Below are 23,282 nucleotides of genomic sequence, written 5' to 3' on the forward strand. Positions count from 1 at the left end.
TGAGTCTTTTGCTGCTCAAATTGACTAGAGTATTGTAATATAGGTTAATATCGATTAGAAATAAGGTAAAGTTTCATTTTAGGAATTTGCAAAAATGATAAACAGTTGGATTAAAAAGCAAATGTACTGGTTTCATATTGTTTTTTTATAATATCTAAACAAAGACACATTTCAATTCATGTTTGCATTTATGTTACTTGTCATATGTAATTATGCATATAGATTAGATGAAACCTTTTTATGAATTTTACCAATTACAGGCCTGATAGTGGGAGAGTGTTAATAAAAATGATACTATAAACAGATTTCCAACATACTTTATCTTGTTTTTGTGTTGTTGATGTATTCAGCTCCCATATTTATTGATTCCTTGTATGTGTTTTATTTAGGGTTATACCCCATTGTGGCTGTTAGAATTAGTTTTCAGGCAGATGCAAATATACTTAAAAGTAAGTAGAAAGAGCATGTGCATGTGCAGTGGCCTCCCAGAATTCCATACCATTGTGACTATTCTTGTCAATGCAGAGGAAGTGACATTCATTTGTAAAAGACTCTCTTCCTGGTACATTGAACATTTCAGGTCTTATGAGCTTGTTGAAGGCAACTGTGCAGAAATTGTCGTCCTGGATCCAGATGTGCTGACGGATTACCACCCACTAGAAGCATACTCAGTTGGTGGAAAGGTGATGGTGACCGCAAGAACATTCATTCTCCATTAAAGAAACACAAAATGGTATGTTGTCTTGTGCGAAATTGAAAGTATTACATTATAGTGGTGCTGAAACAATTAATGGATTATTTGATTGAGAACAAATTGATTCATTATTTGATAATTGATTGTATTGTTGATTTATCAAGTGAAAATACCACTCGCAGCCCTATGTTTGGTGTCAAATGTTTTCTAACCAGGTTTAACTATTTTCCCCCTCTTTTTTTCTCCTCTTTTCAGACTTTGTTACTTAGGGTAGTTGTCTCCTCCAAACATGCCCGGCGAATCCAGCTTCCTGAAGTACCAGGATCTGTGGCCCAACTGATTGATGAACTTAAAGAGAAACTTCAACTTGAAGGTGATTTCTCACTACAGTTTGAGGATCCAGAGTTTGGAGATGCACTATGTAACTTGACAGCAATGTCTGAATTACCAGCTGAACGTGCAGTCCTGCATATTATGTGGGACTTTGATTCATCTCCACTTAACCAATCCAGTGACCGTTCAATTGGTTCAGTCTCCTCTCTGGATACAGCCAGTGTTAACTCTGAAGATTTCAGGTCTAGCTATACCGATTCTATCCCGAGCAATTTAAGGCATGTTGCAGAGTGGCCCTCTCCATTCTCTATCCCTAAGTTCTCATATGATGTTGAACTGAAATTGCGTAAGGGCAATGGCACATATGAAAAGACAAAGAAGGGCCTTGACGTGACAAGAGACATTAAAATGGAAATTTTGGACAAACTTGCATCCATGTATCCATGCCTGAAGGAGCCAGGTAGCATCACAGGATACGATGGATGGAAAACAAGTATTAAATACAAGCTTGGAAACTACAGGTCAAAGCTTCGTCAGGCGGGCTGCAATGGAGTGTAAACAAGAAAAGAAAAGGGGGAGATGAAGATGACAGTCCGTTCACCCTGAAAAAGCCCAAACGTGGAGAGGTCAATCATGTCCCGGATTACCCACAACACCATGATGATTCTACTCAGTTGGTGTTAGTTGGTGGAATTTGATAACTATAACAGTATTGTTAATTTGTAAAAGTAGAAAGTAAAATTGTCTGCAAGATTGTAGTTTCTTTTTGTTTTTGTTTGCTAGTCTTTTACTGAAGCATGTTACTGGGATCTGACCTGTGCATTATCCTCCTCATTACTATACAGAAAGTCAGATTTTGTATAAATTCACTACGGCACTAAACTAATTGATATGTTTGTGTGTTTTCCACTGGATACTCCTTAGACATCGGACATTGTGTCTCACCGAAAGACAGCAGCACTGAGAGGCCTGCCCATTTTTGTCCGGGAAGACACAACCAAGTTTCTTTTGGAGTGTTTGGTAAGTAATACTAACTGTAGGAAATAAACTTACACAGTACAATCAATATTGCTTAATGTAGCTTAAACATTTTATGATTTCATAACTGATGCTAATCATTTTATGCATAATACACTTTATGGAAGATTTAATTTTGAGCCCAGAGATGTTTTCACCTCATGAACCCAAGTGGGATGTGTTCACCCAAAATAAAAAATAGATATGCCCGCTGATAGGGCAAAAGCCAACCCGATACAGCTGGCCATTGTTGGCTGGTGTTCTTTGGCAGAAAATACTTCTTTATAGAACTTGGCACAACAAGGTTGGTGGGTGATGGCGGCCGTGCAGTTGAGTTGCAATTTTAACTTCCACAAGCTGAATGGTAAGAATCAGTAGCATGGTACTAAAGCTACATTTAGAATCAGTAGAAATGTATTTTGTCTTTTATTTTCCATAGCACTCATCCATGCATATTTTACTTTTCCTCAGGACACTGACCAGGAAGAAAGAGTGGTCAGAGGTGTGTCTGTGGGCATCCTCACCGTCATTGAAGATGATAATGCCGCCATATCACCAAATGTGCGAGACGTGGCTGTTGTGTTGGAAGGGACCATTGTACTGCATGACCTACCAGACCTCTCTACTGCCTTTGCATACCTCTTTGGCTTACTGTATGCCATGAACATTGATTATCCAAAGGAGATGAGGTATACTTTTGAAGCAATTCAGACTATCTTTTACGAGCTTGGCTCTTGATGCTCGCAGCGCATAAGGTCTCTGAAAACAAAGCTTTTGCTGTGAATTAATGGGGAAGCCAGACATGACTTTAACCTATGTTTCGCCTGTTCCAGTGCATTGTGGTTAGTGCTCATGTAAAACTTCACAACATTCATTTCATTTTAAGCATATAAGTCACCTTCTGTTCTGAAATAGAGAATCACAGAATTTGTGGTAGTGGAAGTTGCCAGTTCACAAGAGGGGCATATCCAGTGTTTCAACTGTTCAAGTTCATTGCTGTGATCAGGTAAAACTTCAATGTATGTACATGTTTGCACATGCAGTCATTTTAAGCATGCAAGTCCCATTTGCCATTTGCAAATATGTTGAATTGTGAGTTGCCAGTTGACAAGAGGCACTGGATTTTAATTTTTTGTTTTGTTTTATTCTTTAAAAAATATACAGTGCCAGTTCACAGGCGCATAAAAAAATGTTTGTAGAACTGTTCAGAACCTATGCTTTACAAGAAGAATAAATAAGATTTCAGCTAACTTTCAGCTGTGTGCCCTTTATTTTATCTATTCATTTATTTATTGACCATTCCTTAAATACAATTACAGCAACATACATTTTCCTTGATTTAGAAAGGCAAAGTTATATCTCACTGATTCAATAATTATATGTTTATTCAACAAGAATATCTGTGTTTGTTGAAAGTAGAAATACCTGGCATTGAAACAAGAATTTCATTGTTAGCCTCACAAGAATATCATATTTAGGTGAACAAGAAGGTCCAAGTTGGCAGAACTCGAAATACAATTACAGCAACATACATTTTCATTGATTTATAAAGGAAAAATGTAATCTCACTGAATCAATAATTATATGTTTATTCAACAAGAATATCTGTGTTTGTTGAAGGTATAAATACCTGGCATTGAAACAAGAATTTCATTGTTAGGTGAACAAGAACATCTAAGTTGGCAGAACTCTTGTATAAACTTAAAAACCTTAGTAAAGTCAACAACAGTAGTCAAAAGTTGAGAAAACTTAAAAATCTGTTTGCATCATGTTGCCTTGATAATTTGAGTTTTCTCAACATTTTTTTTTTTACAGTGTGTGTGTGAGCCTTTGAGGCGATTGCAGGCCAAGAGATTTGCATTTAGCTGTATCCTCTCTTTAGCTGTCTCTTTCTCTATCCAGTGGACAGTGACACCAAGGAGTCCCCCATCTTTCGGTCAGACCAAATGTCCACAGTGACTGAAACATGCTCAGTGTTGCTCAATTGAGTTTTTAATCTTGAACATCTCTCCCCAGCGAGGCTCTCTGCTTTTGATGTCAACGTTCTGCGACACACTGGGCTGTACCTACTGTCAATTTATTTCAGAAAGCGCCGAAAACTCTTGTGTTCCACAATAGACAGGGGAAGGTTGCAATCAATAATCAAGAGGCACAGTATTGCGTTGGTGATAGCCTTCTGCTGTGGATGACTCATGCTCTAATGCACCACACGACTGTCCAAGAATTGTGAGATTGAAGGCTGTTGTGGTTCATCTATGATGCTTCTACTCATCTGGTATTCTTCAAACCTGTATCAGGTAAGCATATGAAACAGATGTCAGAAAGTCCCTTATAGCCACACATAAATTGCATTTGAAACGATCTCCTCAATTAAACTTAATCTAGAATGATTAAGTTTAATTGTGCTATTCTATGTCTTCGTTGATAGTTCAGCTTTGTTGTGATTTAACTTAATTACATAAACGACCTCAACGAGGCAGCAGTAGACTAGCAACTCCTTTGTGCTGCAAAGTAAAATAGCCATTTTTGTCAATGGAATCTGGTGTGCTGGAGAGAGTGAGATATACTTTGTCTGGCAGCAAGCCCAAATGGTACACATATTTATAATATAAAGTACAGTAAACTGACCTTGATTTGATTAGGCTTGCTTTAGTTTTGCTGCTGGCAGCAGTCTACTGTGTATGATCCACTGACTAGCTGCTTAGTATACAATCTCACTTCAAAAAATCCTAAACTATCCTTTACAATGTGAGTATGGATAAGTTCACTGTTTTGCACTTTGAGCCCCATTTCTGGTTTGTCTAGGATGAAATATTGTGTTTGACACCGACATGTTAAAGACTGGTCCCCCATGCTTCATCTAAGGGCATTCATAAAGCAGTCCTTAAATCAACCTTTAACGTTCGTTTTCAAAGACGTGCAACTCACCGAGTGATCACTGTTAGTGGTGATGCTCCAGAACGAGTGTCTTAGCGAAACACAGTTTCTGTCGTGTTTAATTTGCCATTTTGTATTCCAAATATCAAGCGGAAGTTAATAGCCTACTCAGTGAGGTATCTGAAAACATAGCTAGTTCCACAATAGCAAATAACACGGATGGAAACCAAATATTTCGCCGATATATTTTTTTAAAACAACTACGAACACCACTTACCTCTCGGTGAGTTGATCATCCTTGAAAACGAATGTTTAGGGTTGTTTTAAGGACAATGTTATGAATGCCTGTAGCCAACCATTCTGAAGCAGGGGGTGATTCCAAATTAGCCAAAAGCTGGAGACTGGACCAATCGTCAACATTTCTATTTCATCCAAGACGACCCAGAAAGGGGCTCAAAGTGCAAAATAGTGAACCCATCCATTACTGAACCCACAGGAGATACCGTTTAGCGTGTCCGTAAGCCAAGGTGACGTTTACAGTCTCATCGATATGTAGCTAGCTAGCAATTAGCCAATAAGCTAGTGTTGGCTTTCATTCAACACTTACCGTTCTTTGTGCTACTTCAAATGTCGAACGAAGTTAGAAGTTGTCGCGTCTCCGTCTGTTATCTTCGTCCCGCATGTTTTACAGCAGGGGGGTCCAACTCATTTTCACCGAGGGCCACATCAGCATAAACGTTGCCCTCAAAGGGCCAGATGTAACTTATAAATGTAATTAAATGCAATGTAAAATAAATATAACTACTCCTTAATGTTAAATAACTCTGAATTGATTACTTATTCAAGTCACAAATATTACATATGTATTTGCATAGATATAAAAAAAACGTGTTTGCTTGTTGCTCTGTTATCATAACATAAATCCTTTTAATTTGTACGGCTATGAAACCCAAATTACTCCATCAATCAACGATCAAACTATCCAAGTGAATAAAGAAAAATAACATCAAACACAAGTTATGACATTAACTTTGTTCAAAACTTGTAATAACAAATAACTGTAAAACCAACAAGTGTGAGCTGCTACGAACATGTGTGACAGATGTAGCATTTTACGAAAACCAATGGCTGCACACAGCCTTGCAGGGGGCACACATCCAACTAATGAGAGATGGTTTGATTACAGCAAACATTTGTCTGCATAAACACATAACACCTGCAAACACGAAATACATTGCTACACATATAAAGTAGTATATGTAATGAACTCAAAATAAGGGTTGTCTCAGTCCACAATTATATCGGTCAGGTTTTTAGGTTAGTTTTTGATGAGGAGATGCTGCCTGTCCTTGAACACACCATGTGGATCCCCTCTCCACCATCCTAATCCACTGTTCATGTTCTGAAAATAACAAACACAAAACAAAATGCAAGCACAATCATTAAATTGCACATAGTTTAACTATTCTTCTTCTTGGTTGAATTGCATTTTATTTTATTTTATTAGGTTTTTAAAAATGCTTACCAATGTGTTTTCTGACCAGATGTCTGACACCGTTTTTCCGTGGCCAGTGTGTCAATGTCTGGTTTTAGGTCCTGTGCTGTAGCAATCCGTAGAACAGCGTGGAGGTTGTCGTCAGTGATGCGTGATCTGTGCTTGTTTTTGTTTAGATTCATTATTGAAAACATCTGTTCGGACAGATCGGTGCTCCCAAACATAAACAGAACACGGGCAGCATGGAGTCGAAGCTGTGGCATGAAAGCAGGGGGCAGTAGACGGTAAAAGTCCTGGATTGTAGCATCCTGGAACTTTGCTCTCAGGCCACTATCGCTTTGAAGCTCTATTAACTCCATCTGAAGGTGTTGGGGTGCAGTGCACACGTCGGTGGTGAAAGGACTGGGAAAGATGGCAAAGCCAGAGTGCTGTGCTCTGAAGTCAGAGAAGCACCGATCAAACTCATTCATCAACAGGCTCAGTTTGGTAGCCAACTGAGCACATGAGAAAGTACCGGAACATGAGGCTGAGATGCTCTGACAAACAGAAAAGGGGGCAAGATTGTCCTGTTTCACTTGGCACATCCATAGGTCAAGTTTACGCTGGAAAGCCGTGATCGTGTCGGACATCTGCGTGATGACTTGTTTGCGTCCCTGCAGCTTCTGATTCAGTTGGGCGACATGCTCGGTTATGTCACACAACATAGCAAAGTCACACAGCCAGTTTGGATCTGACAGTTCAGACAAGGGGTTTCCTTTACTCTGCATGGAAAGAGCAATGTCTTCCCTAAGCAAAAAAAAAATCATTTGAGGACTTTGCTCCTACTCAGCCACCTTACTTCTGTATCGTACGGCACGTCTCCGTGCTCCGAATCCATCTCCTGCAAGAACAGCTGGAACTGACGAGGATTCAGGCCACTCGCCCGAATGAAGTTCACTGTCTTCATGACCGTGGTCACTATATCATCCATCCCCAGCACCTTCCCGCACAAAGCTTCTTGATGGATAATGCAATGATACGTTATCAGAGGCGTGTGACAGTTACTTTCTTGCATTTTCTCCTTCATTAGTCCAACTTTTCCTCCACACATTGCAGGTGCACCGTCTGTAGTTAATTCCACCAAGTTTTCCCAGGGCAATGCATTTTTACTGAAGGACTTCTCCAACGCATCAAAAATGTCCCGTTGTGGTCCCATGAATGGCAGCCACATCCAACAGCTCCTCAGTGACAGAGAGGTCCGACTTCACGCCTCTAATAAAAATAGATAGCTGCGCTGTATCCGTGTTGTCTGTGCTTTCATCAACAGCTAATGAAAAAGCTATGTTGCTGCGTGTCTCTTCGGCCAGCTGTGTTGCCAGGTTTCCTGCTAGATCCTTAACTCGGTCCGCGATAGTGTTTCTTGATAAACTGACATTTTTAAAAGTCTGTATCTGGTCGGGACACACCTGTTCACAGACCTTCAGCATGCACTGCTTCAAAAACGCTCCCTCTGAAAAAGACTTTGAAGCGCGCGATTTCTTCAGCCACAACAAAGCTAGCTTTCACTGCCGCATTGTTGTGGGTTGTGGCTTTTGCGAACACATTCTGCTGCGATCGCAGTTTGCCTTTTAATTCTTGGGCAATTTGTTGTTTTTCTTGATGGCTAATTTTGGCATACTTAGCTCCGTGTTTGGTCTCAAAATGCCGACGTAGATTGTACTCTTTGACAACCGCCACCGGATCATAACACAAAAGACATACCGGTTTTTCTCCTTGAAGCACAAACATGTATTCGCCTCCCATCTTTCTTGAAACACCCTTCCATCTGCATCAATTTTTCTCTACCTGGACATTTTGGGATCATTATTTGTATTTCTCAATTCCACTTGGGAAAATCGCATCGATGTGGAAACACTGCAGTCTATTGGCGGGATGCCGTCACTTTGCGGGTAACATTATCGGCATGCATTGTGGGAAATGTCGTTTTGGGTCACTGCACGCATTTGACTTATTTATTTTTAGACAATCAGAACTTTTAAGCTCTCGTGGGCCACATAAAATGACGTGGCGGGCCACATTTGGCCCGCGGGCCTTGCATTTCACACATGTTTTACAGACTGCAGGTCTTTTTTTGTTGACCACCTCAAAGTTTTTAAATCCAAACCAAACTACCCGTGGTATCATTGTTGCCTACTTGGCGCCTTATAGCTTGTTCCGCCTCATTGGCTGTCCAGTACTTTGATTGGTTGGATGCTGTCCGATCAAAACAACGTGGATCTAATTTGATTGGATGTCATGCCACACACACGTCACGCACACAGATGCACACAGGTGCAAAGAGAGATAGCGCTGTCCATGTCAACGTACTTTTTAATCTTAGGGTTTGGGGAAAGTCTTTTCGAGTCAAAAGGGGCAAGTCCAAGTCCAAATGCGAGTCACTGATGTTAAAGTCAAAGTGCAAGTCCTTTTAAATTTTGTCAAGTCAAGTCTCAAGTCATCAAATTCATGACTGGAGTCTGACTCGAGTCCAAGTCATGTGACTCGAGTCCACAACTCTGCTGTTTTGCAACATAACATGAATGATGTGTGTGTGTTTAATGATGTTGAATTCACACAGTTTCAAACAAAGATCAAACAGGGAGAATGAGCATCAGGGCAATCTGTCATAGGTCTATGAGGAAGAATGAGAAGCCTCATGACCTCCGAGTAGGGAGAGAAAAAACTGTCGTTTACCTATCTGTTCAAGTTCAACTACTGTTTAACTATCGTTTCAAGTCAGGTTCTGGGTTTTTCATGTGGCTTGAGTTGGTGATTTGGATGTAGAATAGAAAAATAAGTCTAGCTAGTTAGCTGACAAACCTAAACGTAGCTTTCATCGACGCCCCAGAAACTGATTGTTATTGCTCCTGTTCTTTGGAGTATAAGTTCAAGTGCTATAAGTTTAACCCTATCCATGGTCCGGTACATAAGTCAGTGTGAGGTAAGAGCTGATAGTGTGCCCTGCATCTACGCTATACTAACCTGTTCAATGTTTTACTAACACTGTTACACTGTTATGATACTTGAAAGCCATTTAAGAGATCCGTGAGACCGGCTTATTTGCTTGGATGTCAAGTCGAAGTATTTGAAACTGAGCATACCCGCTATCTGCTTGAACAGTAAGCAGATAGCGGGAGATACATACTTCCATTAAATGACATATATAACATAGACACATACTAATAATGAAACAATTATATTCTTCTTATAGTAAAGCAAAGATCACAGAAACGCAGTGTTCTTGTGAACTTGTGATAGCATGCTTTAAATACACAACGACAGACGGGCATGTAGCTCATTTAAAAAGACAGGCACATAATATAATAATGTATTATATAGTAATACAAGCAGATAGCCTCCTCTCATCTTTCTCATATTTGGTGTTATATGATAGTAGTGGCATAATGACTTCAATGTGACATATAAGTAATTGTGTTTTCTTTCATAGATGACTTTTGAGAACAGCTTGCCTGTGCAAATCGCTGTTGCCGAATGCAGCTGTGTTGCTGGAAGAGTCCTCTGCAATCACAATGTTGCACTACTTTTTCAAACTGCGCACTACTCAACCCTGAGACTTAAGGCAGTTCCCCCCCGTCCTTAGCTGCACAGAAACAGAGCAATGATGGCATAAACCAAGAACTATGGTAAGCACTTAAACACAAATTGATAACATTTTCTTTACTGTGATCCCATGAAACAGGTTTTCATTAATATTATTATTGTTATTGTTCTTTGTGTACTTAATAGGGTGTGAACCCAGGCAGAGTGAGTGACATGGTCATCATTTCAACAAAGCCAAAACCCAGGCAGACACAGTTGCTGATGTGTTTTTGTTTTGTTGAGTGTATTATTCTGTCTCTGAACTTTTCCCCAACCAGTGTTGGGGGTAACGAGTTACAAAGTAACGGATTACAGTAACAACATTACTTTTTTGGCTAACAAAGTAAAGTAAGGCCTTACACTAAAAATATCGGTACTTTACTAGACTATAGGAACGCGATTTCATGCGTTACCCAAGCCGTGTTTGCCTATGTGTAAAGTTCTGATCTGTTTAAGTGGTGCGTGCATGCGTGCTGCCTTGTGTGTGCTGCTTGCCTTGGCGCGTTGCCATGGGGATGGCTAGTCGCTTCGTCCTCATATAAAAAAAAGCCACTTCCGGTCAGCGTGTCCCGTGTTGTAGTAACAGAAATGATGTCGACAAAACCATCTCTTTTTACCGATTTCCCCTCGATGAGAAAGAGAAGAGATGGCTGAAGTTGATATGGTAAGTTTGATCTCAAATGATGAACAATAATAACAGGCTAGCGGTTACTAGCTATCCAAACGTCAGATGTTAACAGTGTTGTGCATGAACTAGTTCATAAGAAATGAACAAGTTCATTTTTTCTATGAACTTTGAACTGAACTTAACATCATTTTAACTAAAGAACTTGAACTTGAACTACCGGTAGTTCAGATTTTGTGACATTCGGAATAGATTGTGATGACATGTTTACAAAATAGGCTTAGCTGGGTAGTGGATCAGAGGATTAGATAGCTAGCGCTAGCTTCCAACCCTAAATTCATAACCAGTCTAGCTATGTTTGTAAGACATTCCCGGTGTGTTGTAATGTTATTTACATGATCAAAACGTGTAAAGTTGTATGTTACGCTGAAAACAACTAAGCTAGCTAACACTTACCATACCCCAACACGGCTAAAGACAGTCAGCATCGCCCTGTGTTTACATTAGCTAGCACTACCAACACCCTTACTTTCTCACCTCAACATCGTATGGTATACTCATTATATGAGTTTAAACCCTTCTGTACAGACATTGGGATGTCAGCGAAGTAGGCTGTCACTGTATAAAAAGTGACCGGTTCCTGTGCTGTAGCCGTTGTTGTTTACGTGACCTAAAGATGCTAATGGACACGGAAGTGATTCCTAACGGTTCCTGACGTCACACTAGCCATGCCCATAGCGATCGATTTGAGTGACGTAGATGCTGGTGCTACGGAAAGAGGGAAACGGAGACGGAGACTGAGACGGAGATAGGGGGTTTTGGCCAGTGGCGATATTCTTATTACTTTCCATTTATAGCTCGAAAGAACAAAAATATTCGAGTGAAATGCACTCTATGCCCAGGGGACAGGTGTCTTTCAACTGCTGCCAACTCAATGAGCAACCTGTCCAAGCATTTGTCATCCCTGCACGGCAATACAAAACTTGTGGCGGAAGATCCTGCTCTCCGGTCATGTGAAGGAGTCGATCAGCAGCCGACCCGCCTAAACAGGCAAAGCTTTTTTCAAGTGTTGGAGCGTAGAAGCAGGTAACACAGAAAGACATTAACAGGCTGGTTGCATTGTAGAAGACATGCTTCCCCTGTCGACTATTGAATCGCCCAGGTTTTAAAAAATACTAGATAAAGTAAAGTAATAAGTAGTGAAGTTACTTTTCAAATGCAGTAACTAGCAAAGTAATCTCGTTACAATTTACAGAAGTACTAGTAATAAGTACTAATTACTTTTTTTGAGTAAGTACCCCAACACTGTCCCCAACTCATAATTATAAAACAACTTTTTATTTCAAAGGAGTAAGCGCTACAAAGCAGTGCGGGGGGACTTGCCCGGACCCAGATGTCCTGAAAGTTGCTGAGGGTTACATCAACTTCACGGCAGACATTGCTCCACTGATCACCACAATGGCAATAATTGACGATGTTCCCCTTGTTGATTCTGCCTTTGGAGCAGTCCAGGAAGGTAGCCCCATATCTTACCAGCATCCAGTGCCAATTAGTCAGGTAGTAGTCTGTCACCTAGATGCCCCCCCTCCACCACCTCTGCCACTAGATGGCTATAGGCTGGATCCCTCCACTTGTCATTTTGTGTGCAATTATGAACGGCATCTCCAGTTAATGTCACTTGCCATTACCTTGGATATGGTAAGGAAGATAGAGATGGCCACAAGGGACCAGAGCAACAGTGTGGAGTGGCACCAAGTCAGGAAGCCGAAGCTCACTTCCTCTTGTTTCAGGGAGGTGTGCCATGTGAAAGGGCACAGTTCTGCTGACAACCTAGCAGAAATAATTAGGAAAGGTGGGGTTCAGACAGCTTTAATGCATACCTGCAAACTAGTCACCTTTCGGCGAAATTCGCCGTTTTCAACTCAAAATATGTCATTGACGTGAATCGTGTAGATCCGAAGATTTTTTTTGGGGGGGGGGGGGGGCGACCGACGACTGACCGACCAACCATAGACTGTATAACCGACTGTATAATGAGCAAGAAACAAGTTTGCTATCTTCACAATAAATAAAATCTTTGTTCAAATGACTCGTTCCACGACCACTGACCAATCATAAGCAAGATAAACCACAGCGCGCGATTTTTTACCCATCGGTCCCTCTTGGAGTGGAGTGCTCAGTCGTCAGCGAGTGGTTCTTCTGGACAATTTTCGGGATACGTTACAGATACAAGTTTTGAGGTAAATCTAGTAGCAGCTAATCTGGCAAAAACATTGTATGCTGTATCATTTTAACGTTGCTGAAGTAAAATTATTTGAGCCGAATAAAGTGTATTAACATGCTTAAGCTTATCAGCTTGTTAGGTTGCTAGCTAACCTCAGTGAATTGTGTTAAAGTTAGCCTAGCTAGACCAGTTCTACGTCACCTCGTTCAATGCGAAAAGAATGCGTTTGTGAAGGCTGATCTCCACAGCATCCGTCCTGTTACTGTTATTACTGGGGGCTATGTCATTGTGGTCAGATATGAGAGGGATGAAAACGAACACGTAATGAACAGATACACATCCGTGTGGTTTAGTGAGTAGCTAGTAGTGGTGCAACAGATGATCCGTGATCGTTCGGATCAATTATTTCGGTTTTGCATTCATCAACTTTTTAGTAGCTACGAAAAGTTTGGAGTTACGAACAAAATCTACAAACGCTGGCGACCGTGTGTAGAGTTTGTTTACAGTAAGCACATATAACGCTTCACTGTTGGAAATGACATCATTCATATTGCGCTGTGTTATGTACACAAGACGCAGATGCTTTTGAAACACGCGATCTAAAAACGAAAACATGTTTTATATGTTGTAACAATTGTTGGCAATTGGCAGGTTTAAGATCCAGATTAGGTTCATGGTTGTGAATTATCTATGTAAATCGACTCTATAGATTACACGTTCATTCTACATGTTGAGTGATGATAGCGTAATACAAATATAGGCTATACATACAATGACAAAACTGCCGTGGGCTATATGTTATCCGTATCCTTTGTTCAAATTAATGTTCAATAGCTCTATGCCAATGGGAACAGAACGTGCGCATTACATATGGACCAATGCGACACGTTCATTACGGCCGTGGACCGATAAACACTCAGTAACGTACGCACACCAACCGGCATTTGCGTGTTTAACACCGTGTTTAACACTGGCGTTACCGCCGCTTAGCTTAAATAATGAAGAACTGCTTTTAATGACGACTTGGCCGAGATCTTAACGTGCTGTTCATGCGTTTCCCATGAATAGCCTACTACTATAACTCGGAGCGGAGCAGGATATAATGCGCATGCGCGGCGTTGCTAGGCAACGTGTACAAAGAGAGTACAGGTCGTTTTGGTCAGAGCTATGAAGAGAATATATTTGAGGAAGCTCATACATATGATGGGTCACCTGCTGCCACCAGATGCTGACACAGACCAAGAAATTCTGCGTTTCAATGTTGACCAGGCGCTTCCCAGTTTTCAGCATGGAGAGGATGTTGTCAAGTGGTGGGCCGTCGTCTTCAATACAGGGAAGTACCCTGCACTGTGTCAGGCAGTCAAGGCTGCCCTCTCAATTTTCCATGGTGCCCTGGTTGAGTCTTCCTTCAGTGTCATGGGGACCATCATTGATCAACGTCAGTGAAGATCTCCACCCTCAGTGCTGTGCAGACTGTTAAATACACTTTGCAGACCAGGAACCAGACTGGGGTGGAAATGTTCAGAAGGGATGATTTGAAGTTTGGGGAGGTAGATAGGAGGTTGTGTTCTAACATTAGTGCAGCCGGAACTAGGGACAAAGCCCAACGACAGGAAAATCAGCTTGTAATCAGAGAAAGGAGGGTTGAGTTTGGCTGCCAGCCATCTACCCGTGCTGCTAGTAATAGGGCAGAGGTGGTGGAGAATGATAGTGTGGCCCGAAAGAGGCACATTGCCAAGCAGTGAAAACGGGCCCTTGAAAGGCTTGTCCAGGCCAAAAGGATGAAAAAATGTAAATAATATTATGTTGATATGTTGCCAAATTTGGCCAATGGGATTTACTGTTTACCTGTCCTGAATGATTTTCACATTCAAAATGATTTTAACTGACCAGTTTATGGGTCAATAAATGTGCCATTGTTACCATAAGAAAAGGTTGTCTTTTCCCTTTATTTTCTTATGGGAGTACACCAGAATGCTTAATTTACATGTTACAATAGCAACATTTGGCTGGGGGGGGATGCCCCCAGACCCCCTACAACAGTTTAGTTTGTCACCTTTTTCAGCCCTTCTGAGTTTGCAGGTATGTTAATGAAAAGGGGGCTGGCATTGGAGCCTGTGGCCATCCAAGAGTACAGTAAGATGAATAGCGTGAAATACTGGCCATGTGGTTTTGTAATACATCCAGATGTTCCTTGTGTTCGATCCAACTGAGAGCCCACCATTTGGATTGATCGAAATCAAATGCCCTAACTGTAAAAGCTATGTGGACTGTAAATACCTGAAAATGCAGAGTGGCACATTAAAATTAAAGCCCAGCCAGAGCTAATACTGGCAAGTCCAGGGGCAGTTGTTACTCACCGGGATGGAATGGTGCGACTGCATTGTTTTTGCTGAGGAGGACATTATAGTACAGCGTATATGTAGGGATGCTGAGGTGGCAAGGGTTATCAGGGAGAGAGGGGATTATTTCTTTTGTCACTTTTACCTGGGTAGATTCAATGCTTAATGAATGTATGTGTGTGAGTATGTGTGTATTGTTCATCTGCAATATTTCCTCATTAAATTATAAATTATCTTATGTTATATTTAGTGTATTTTCATTTATGTTTTAAGTTAGTAAAACCCAAAATGTAGTGTAAACACCACATTGACACACTGACTGTTTTTTAAAAGTCAAGGCACCTCTTTAATTTACTATGGAGTTGCCAAGGTCTTTACTAGCAGGCCGTTCTGGTAATTTACCAGGAAGCAGGCCACACTAAACAGCTCCTCAATGTTCCCATATACAGACAGTGGTATGTCCTTGTCAAAAAGTTTTGTAATAAAGTAATAGATAGTAAAGATAATAACAGGCCTGATAGCTTTCAGGTGCCATGCCGATTTCCAGCGTACCGATGTGTCAGTGATCTGACACTTCCATAGATCTGAGAGGCACAGCTTTCACTCTAAACCACACCAGTAGGCCTACTTAAGCCAATCAGGGTAGGGGCTGGTCTTGGGTTTTGGCCAGTCACATTGATAGCTACAGATTAAACAGTCCCTCCACGTGCGAATGTGTTTTGTGTTTCCCACACTGGCATCGCGAAACGTACGTAGCCTAAGTCATGGACTGCAACTTTATGAAGGCAGGGGAAGACACCAAACTTGTCCATAAAGTCATAAAAAATAAATGGTGCTGGTCTTGGATAGAGGAGGTGGGTAGAGACTAAAAGCCCTTTGGAAGTTGGTGTCAAAAACTTCGGCAACCAGGAGCATGCTTCTGCACTTTGTGCGCAAGGAGAATATCATATGGATCTAGCGGGAAAAAAGTGCTGCCACGGCACAAATTAGACCATAGTCACCAAGCAGCTGTCCGAGCAATTCAACACACCTCGCGTTTGCCGGGGGCAACAGCCACAGCGGATATCCGACCCTCAATGACCGATCGCGTGGCTGATTTAAAAATGTGCTTGTGCTCCTTCATTGCCGAGTTTGATCTGTTGTTTACAATCGCTCATCCACTCGTCACATTGTGTCAGAAATGAGTGGAGGATAAACCTGCCTTTACGCATCTGTCTGTCTCGAGGCAGCATGCGAGCTATATTATCACACACGGCATCTCGCCAGAGTTCAAAAGAAATCTGTCCTACAAGTTTAATAATGGCATGTTTTCACTTAACATTGATGAGGCCACGGACAAAAGCATGGATAAGATTGTAAATGTACTGGTCTGATTTTATGACGAGGATGCAGGCAGTGTGAAAACACAGCACTTTGCCAGCAAAAAGGTCAATGTTGCGAAGGCCTCAGCACTGATGCTGGAACTAACATATGTCCTGCAATCATATGGGCTGGAGTGGAGACAGAGTGAAGTCACCAGTATTCTACTGCACAATTGTGCTGTGATGAGGGGAAAGAAATCTGGGCTTGAGACGCTAGCTAGGAAGGAGAACCCTAATCTACTGGATATATCAGGAGACACTGTTCACATGGTGTCCAATGCTGTTAAGGCCCACATGAGATCGTTTGGCTCAGAGGTGGAACATTTTTGCTGTGATATTTATTATGATATAGAGAAGTCACCTAAACAGAAGGAGATTTTTGCACAGTTTTAAAGTGTACTCCATCTGCCCCCCAAGAGCTTGATAAGGCCCATCAGTAACAGATTCATTCAAATGCTGGAGGTATGCAACAGGGTGAATGAGCTCCTGGATGTACTCGTGGTGCACTATTACCATGTGCTGGATCCAAATGAAGAACACAAATACAGGTAATGCAAATCTTTTTAATAATAACAAATTTAGTGTCTTGTTTTTTAAAAAAATTTTTTAACCCTTGGCCTGATGATGCACCATATATTATTAGTTTAGAATGGCTAGGTGTTATTCAGGAAGTAGCAAATTAGCAGCATATTAAGGTGTCTATACGTGTGTGTGTGTGTGTGTGTGTGTGTGTGTGTGTGTGTGTGTGTGTGTGTGTGTGTGTGTGTGTGTGTGTGTGTGTGTGTGTGTGTGTGTGTGTGTGTGTGTCTGTGTGTGTCTGTGTGTGTCTGTGTGTGTGTGTGCGCTACAGAAGGCTTCTGTATCAAGTGTTTGAGAGACATGAGCTCACAGTTGAGGAAAAGGCCAGGATACAAGTACTTCAGCAAGAGCAGGCAGCGGCATCCCGAACGGGAACACAGGTTAACCAAGATCGAAAGGCACGGATCTCTGTGCTCCTTTACAGAGTTTGAAACAATGAAGGCCACAATCGAGGTATTTTATGACTAGGCAAACTCGTTGCAACTTAAAATGTTATTTTGAATCTTACATTTAAGTTAATAAGTGGTTGCAGTCCACTGGCATATCGGACTAATGACCTAAGTCATTTTATACATGATACAAATGAAACAGTCAGGCCATTTCTACAGCAACAATAACCAAATGAATGAGAATATCATCAACTGTGAAGAACTGTAACAAGGTAACAGTGTCCTTACTCCTGTAGATGAACGTGATCTGCTGCCACCTAGATCGCCCGATCATTCCCCAGCTTGCCCGTAAAAACATAAAAGACGTCTATAGACGTCTTTGGCAGTGAATGGTTGTATTTTAATAAACGTCAAGACTCCTTTGGCAGCCAAAGAGTTAAAGGACAACACATTTAAATAGGAATATATCAAAAAGTTATCCCTTCTATTGAGCAGTATGACTAGTATTTTGAATAAAGCCACCCTATTAATATTAAGCTTGAACCAAATTCAGTTGTTTTATTATTTAGATATATATTGTATTTTAAATGCATCATCATACTTGTGTTCAGTTATTTTCCAACACTGGTTGTGAGTTTTAATCACTCAAATTACATTATATTGCCTTCTATTTTAGCAGGGGTCCTTCCAACATTTCAGAGATTTGCCAAAAAGCTTCAACATGAAAAGCCGATGGTGCATTTGGTGCATGTGGAAATGGTGGCCCTTGTAAGAGAGCTCCTGGCACATTTATGAGACCAAAGGCTATCCCGCGAAGGGCCCCCAAGGAGATTCCCAAAGGTTTATGTAGGAAAAAGGATTTGCCCCGCTGTCAAACGAAGGGGTCCTCTGTTTTGGGCAGGGTTTTTCCTACATTTGGGGAAAGAAAAAAAAGCCCCTGTGGAGAGGAAGGTTGAACATTTTCTGGGGACTCTCTCCAAAAGAAGGGTTTATGAGGTCGAAAAGTTTCCAAAAAAAAAAAACCTTCCCTTTGGGTAACATCTATTAAACATACGCCCCTGCTCTTAACCCCCATTTCCCAATTTAATCTGATGGGGGTCATTGGAGGGTTTGGGGGGCCGGGTTAAGGGGGAAAAGGGCCTTTTCCAAAATGTTGTCCATCCCGAAAGATTTGGGCAAACTGGTTTGAAAAAAATTTCTGGGGCCCCAAACCCGATTTATGGGGAAAGGGTCCTTCGTGTACAAAGTACATTTAAGGGGGCCTGGGGAGCGTTGTAAACTTTGGGGGGCCATGTTGCTTCCTTGACAAATGCAAGGAGAGTTTTGAGGTATCTGAAAAAGTTTGGGAAAGCTAGTTAAAGCTTTCTTCCCTTTTCAACCAGGCCCTTGGTGGAAGGATCATCCAAAATTTGATGGATGGTTCCTTTGAAAAAAGACGGTGGGGTCCATGAAATTGGAAACTTAAAGAGGCCCCCAGTGATAAGGGCCCACATTTTAAAAAAGGGGCTGGAACCCGCCCAAAAAAATGGGCCATCGACCAAGGCCCCTGAGGGATTTTATCATTCCAAAAATACCCATTACATTTACGAAAAAGAAAGAAAACCCCGAACAGGCACTAAAAAAAAGAAAAGGGGGATGAAGGCAGCAAAGGGGTGCAGTCCTCCAAAGGAGGCAAAACCCAAAATTGGGTTCAAACAAGGGGCCCGAAAAATCAAGGCCAGCAAATTTTCCCCTCTGTGGGGAGTCTCCCCCCCATCCCCGCCCCAAGGGCCAACCATCCCCCTTTGGGCAACATTCCCCGAAAAAAAAAAAAGGGGAAAACAAAACCCTCCTCTGTGCTTTGGGGCTATACCCTTGGCCTGCACAAAACCACCCCAACTCTTTTGGTCCAAAAAAAAGGACCTGAAAAAAAAAAATGGCCACCCCAAAACCCCTCTTGTGCCAAATCTCCACCTCATCTGGGACAAGCCCCCATCCCCTCTGGTCAACATTCCCCGAAAAAAAATGGCCACCCAAACCCTCCCTGGCTATCTCATTTGACAAGCCCCTCTTCACGAGACAGACAAATCTTCTTTTTGCCCCAGCTTCCCCCAAAATCACACCAGCTACAACCCATCGAATCAGCCACCACATCCTCACATCACCCCACTTCCCCTGCACCAACCTTTTTTCCCACCTTTTATGGCCAATCCAAAGATCATCACACAGTCACCAAACATTTGAAAAAGAAAGGTTCTGCAACCCAAATCCTGTTCAAAAAAGAAATAAAAGGGGGGAAAATTTTTTCTGTAGAAATGTATTTGCTTTTTTTTTTTCTCATTTTTTTTCAGTCCTTTCCGAAACCGCACCTTATCGGGTGGAGAGGTTTGTGTGCCCCGATAACCGGGGGGCTGTTGTCGGAACCTTTGTTCCTGGGGTCTCCCATGGCAAATTGGTCTCGGAAAGGGGGGCCCTAAGTTTGGTTCAAAAAACTTCATGAATGAACATCATTGAAGCGGGTCCCCGGGCCCGGGGGAACCCCCGGGTCCCCTTCTGAGCGGCCCAGAAGGGGACTCGTCCGAGCTTTGGTGGCCGGTTTTCCAGGGACCCGGCCGGGCACACCCCGAAAAAGCAACGGGGGCAACCCTCGCTTCCCCGCCCCGGGGCCCCCACCACCTAGGGGAAACAACAGGGGGTCGGGTCGCTGCCAGAAGGGGGGCAGTGAAAGCAAAGGGTCTCGAGGGGACCAGACTCAGGCGACAGAATTGGTTTTGGGGGTGGAATTTCAGCCTCCTGGGGGGAAGGAGCCGGGCTTGGCGGGGTGGAGCGTTCCCAGTTGGTTTGGTGGGGTTTTCACTTCAAAACGCACAGCGTCGGTCGGAAACCCTTTACTTCTGGTAAGGGTTGGGACTTATTCTTCTCCGGATTGCCCAAGGTGTGGGCGCCGAGCGGGTGGGGGGGATATCACAACCCCCCCGGTTGAGGCCGCTTTTTTGGGTTTACCCCAGTGGACGAGGGGGTCGCCTCCCTACGTGCGGGCATGGGGGGGAAAACCAAACTGTGGTGTGTCTTATGCACCAAACAGCATTTCAAGTATTCGCCTTCTTGGAGACCCTGCAAAAGTCCTGTATGGGGCTCCTGAAGGGGCTCCTTATCTTGCTGGGAGATTTCAACGCACACATGGGCAATTGGAACCCTTGGGGGGGCGTGTTTGGGGGAACGGCCCCCCTGATCTAAACCCGGAGGGGTGGTTTGTTACGGATTTTCTGTCTATCAGGATTGGCCAAAAAAAACCCCATTTTTCGAACATAAGGATGCTAAAAATTACGGGTACCAGCCCCCTAGGCGAAGGTCCATGATCGTTTTGTAATCGACATCGGATCTGAGGCCGCATGTTTGGACACTGGGTGAAAGGGGGCGGAGTTGTAAAATGATACCATCTGGTGGTGATTTTGGGTCGGTGGCGGGGAACCCTCTGGAAAACCGGTAACCCCAAAAACGGTAGTGGGGGAAACGGGGAACGTTGGAGGAGCCCATCGGGAAGCTTAAACTCAACCCCCGGGCGGAGCTTTCAGGCCCCCCTGTGGGGGCTGGGGACATTGAACCAGAGTGGGGGGTGTTCAAAGCTTTATTGCCAAAGCCGGCGGGGAGCTGTGGCTCAAGCTTGGGTCCTCAAGGGGCGGAAAAAAAACCCCTCAACCTCGTGGGGGACCCCGGGTTTCGGGAAGCCGCGCGAAAAGGGGCCTTTTCCGGGGATTTTTTAAACCCCGGGGGTACTCCTACGCTTTAAGGTATCGCGGGCCCCAAGGCAGCAGCCTCAGCCGGGGCCCCGCGAAAAAGCAGCGGGGGGGGAAAGTTCGGGAAGCCCTGGAGAAAGGACTTCGGGCGGCACCAAGGTTTTTTTGGGAAAAACCCTCCGGCCCTCAGGAGAGGGGAACGGGGACCATCCAACGTTTTACAAAAAAGGGGGGACGTTTACCTCAACTGTAGTGTTTAGGGCGGGAAGGAAACCCCTTTAGGGAAATCCTGAATCCGACAATCCGCCCCTCAAGTTAGGGCGGGCTGGAGTAAAGGGGGGCAATTCCCAACTCACGGGGGGAATCCGAGGTAGTTAAACACTCCACAGTGGCAAAGCCCCGGGGGTGGATGAGATCCGCCCAAAATGCTGAAGGCCCTGGGTTTTGAGGGACTGTCAGGTTGACACGCTCGCAACATTTCGGGAAGCGGAACATAGAAGGGGTGGCGACCGGGTGGGGTTCCTTCTTTAAAAAGGGGATCAGAGGGTGGGAAAATTTCAGAGGCTCACTTTACCACCCCCGGGGAAAATTTTTCCTAAGTGCTGGGAAAGGGGGCCGGCCGATTGTCGAACCTCAGTTGAAGAGGAACAATGCGGTTTTTTCCGGGCGGGAACGACGGACCACTTTCACTCTCGCAAGGGCCTGAGGGGGCCGGGATACGCTCATCGTTTCATGTGTTTTGGATTTTAGAAGGCGTTCCTTCCAAATACTGTGGGGTGCTGCGGATTGGGGGGGGGGTCCCTTTCTCCCCATCCAACTCTGTCTCCCAACCCCCAGACGTTGGGGCCTCGGCGCCACCGACCGTTTTCCGTGAGGGTTTTTGGGTCCGCCAGGGGTCCTTTGGGCCCCCAATCCGTTGGATATTCTGGACGGGGTTTCAGGCGTAGCGGGGGGAGGGGGTTTGCGTTTGGGGGGCTAAGGATTGCACCCCTGCTTTTTTTCAGATGAGTGGTTCTAATGGCTTTTATCGTCTTGACCTTCACACCCCCTGGATCAGTTCGCGGCCCCAGTGTGAAGCGGCTGGGGTGAGGGCAGCCCCCCAAATCTGAGGCCATGGTTCCAGCAAAACCCATGGATTGTCCCTCCCCCGGTAGGAAAGAAACCTTACCCCCAATGAAGGGGTTTTAAGTATCTCGGGGCTTTTTCTCGGTGAGGGAACAAATGGAGCGTAGATGGGCCGGAGAACGGAGCGCGGGGGCAGTCTGCAGTCGCTTTAAAAAACCCCACCGTTGTGACGAAAAAGAGCTGAGCCAGAAGCAAACTCTTGCTACCGGCCATCTTCGTTCCACCCTACCATGTCTGAAGGGTGGGGCATGACCGAAAGAACGAGATCGCGGATACAAGCGGGGCCGAAAAAGGGGTTTTTTCCGCAGGGGGGCGGGTCTCCTTAGGGGTAAGGGGGAAAATTCAGTCATCCGGAGGGTCTCGGAGAAAAAACCCCTCTCCTTTTGCGTTGAAAAAAGGGGCCTTGAGGTTGGTTGGGCACCTGTGAGGACCACCTGGGGGCCCCCCTAGGGGTGTTCCAGGGGACTCCCCGCTGGGAAAGACCGAGGGGTGACCTAGGACCAGGGGGAGGGGTTTTAACTCTTCACGGCCTGGGAGCGCCTTGGGAAACCCCCATCAAGGGTGGGTTTTTTTGGCCAGGGGAAAAGGGAAAGTTTGGGGCTCTTGCGGCTGTTACCTCCCGCCCCGACGGGAAAACGGAAAGTGGATGGATGGATCCCGGATCTGAGGCCGCTGTTTTTTGGGCACTCGGAAGAAGGGGGCGGGGTTTCAACTGTCACCATCTGGGGTGAGTTGGGTCGGTGGGGGGGAAGCCCTGGCAGACCTGGAAAACCCAAAAAGTTTAGTGGGGGTGAACGGGAACGCTGGAGGAGTCCCAGTCCAGGAACCTTTAAATACCCCCCCCCGGCGGACTTTTCAGGCATCCCGGGAGGCTGGGGAATTGAAAA

General features: G+C 43.9%; 1 long non-coding RNA gene and 2 pseudogenes across 2 annotated transcripts; 1 reads left to right on the forward strand and 2 right to left on the reverse strand.

The window, feature by feature from the left end:
- The first annotated feature begins 316 nt into the window (after positions 1-316).
- Positions 317-2,035, forward strand: LOC134858953 (uncharacterized). Of its 2 annotated transcripts, XR_010165024.1 has the most exons (4): positions 317-449; positions 581-733; positions 950-1,067; positions 1,952-2,035. It is a non-coding gene; the product is annotated as an uncharacterized LOC134858953 (long non-coding RNA). The 2 variants fall into 2 exon arrangements; XR_010165023.1 differs by having other exon boundaries at positions 357-733.
- Positions 2,036-6,442: 4,407 nt separating this feature from the next.
- LOC134859140 (general transcription factor II-I repeat domain-containing protein 2B-like) lies at positions 6,443-8,248 on the reverse strand (annotated as a pseudogene).
- An 11,779-nt stretch (positions 8,249-20,027) lies between these two features.
- Positions 20,028-23,282, reverse strand: part of LOC134859141 (general transcription factor II-I repeat domain-containing protein 2B-like) — a 20,527-nt pseudogene continuing 17,272 nt past the window's right edge.

Source organism: Eleginops maclovinus, chromosome 22, assembly GCF_036324505.1.
Source record: "Eleginops maclovinus isolate JMC-PN-2008 ecotype Puerto Natales chromosome 22, JC_Emac_rtc_rv5, whole genome shotgun sequence".
In the NCBI taxonomy this organism is placed as follows: Eukaryota; Metazoa; Chordata; class Actinopteri; order Perciformes; family Eleginopidae; genus Eleginops; species Eleginops maclovinus.